This window comes from Silene latifolia, chromosome 2, assembly GCF_048544455.1.
Source record: "Silene latifolia isolate original U9 population chromosome 2, ASM4854445v1, whole genome shotgun sequence".
NCBI classification, from domain to species: Eukaryota; Viridiplantae; Streptophyta; class Magnoliopsida; order Caryophyllales; family Caryophyllaceae; genus Silene; species Silene latifolia.
The window spans coordinates 37,071,530-37,072,628 of NC_133527.1; the positions used below are offsets into that span (position 1 = coordinate 37,071,530).

Genomic DNA, 1,099 nt, shown 5'->3' on the forward strand with positions numbered 1-1,099 from the left:
AATGGTACTCCCACACCACAACATTTGACCGGAAATTTTATTGCCAAATCCGCCTTTATCCAATTAGTCGAAAGGAGCCAATTTAGGGGGATGCCTAGTGAAGACCCTCATTCTCATATGGAAACCTTTTGTGACTATTGTGATGCGATTTCTCAAACCGGTGTGACTCAAGACCAAATTCAATGGGTCTTATTTCCTTTTTCTCTAATCGGCACCGTGAAACAATGGTTGAAGGGCCTTGATAAGGCCACTCTCGGAATTGATTCTTGGAAGAAGTTGGCTCTAGCTTTCTACAAAAAGTTCTGCCCACTGGAAAAGACTAACATGCTAAGAGCTCAAATTACGGGTTTTAAGCAAAGGGATGAAGAATCTTTGTATGAAGCTTGTGAGCGGTTCAAGGGAATTTGTCGCTCATGTCCTCACCATGGACTTAGCGAGTGGTTCTTGGTACAACAATTTTGGAACGGTCTATATGAAGATTCAAGGAACATTCTCAACATGGGATCAAATGGAATGTTCACCGAAATTGATGACAATCAAACATGGAACAAGATTGAGGAAATGGCGGTCCATAACTCACAATATAATAGACCTCGCAAGGCTACTAGAGGAGGAAGGCATGAAGTGGACTCCGTTACTCAATTGGGTGCTCAACTTAGTGCTCACATTGACACGATCAATTTAAAGTTTGAACAAGCTATGGCTAGACTTGAAGAAGCCTCAAAATCACCAAAGCATCATGTTAATGCCATGACGGCATCCTCATCAATCCCAAGTGGGATATGTGAGAATTGTGGAACTTTGGGACATGACCAAAGTGAATGTAGGGGAACAAATGAACAAGTGAATGCTTTCCAAGCATACAAGAGTGGTACCCCTTATTCCAACTATTACAATGAAAACACCAAGTTTCATCCAAACCTCTCATACAAAAGCCAAAATGTTCAAAATCCTCAAACAACATACACCCTACCTCCCATGAGAAACCAAAATCAAAGACCCTTTTACAACCAAAACCAAGGTTACCAAAACCAAAATCCATACAATCACCAAAATGACCAAGGTTTTGATGTTCAAAAAGCGGTCCTCCAAATGCAAA

At 41.0% G+C, this 1,099-nt stretch overlaps 1 non-coding gene across 1 annotated transcript; it reads right to left on the bottom strand.

Annotated features, from left to right (window-relative positions):
* Positions 1-324: 324 nt before the first annotated feature.
* LOC141644502 (small nucleolar RNA R71) lies at positions 325-431 on the bottom strand. The gene has a single exon (XR_012544117.1). It is a non-coding gene; the product is annotated as a small nucleolar RNA R71 (small nucleolar RNA).
* Positions 432-1,099: the final 668 nt, after the last annotated feature.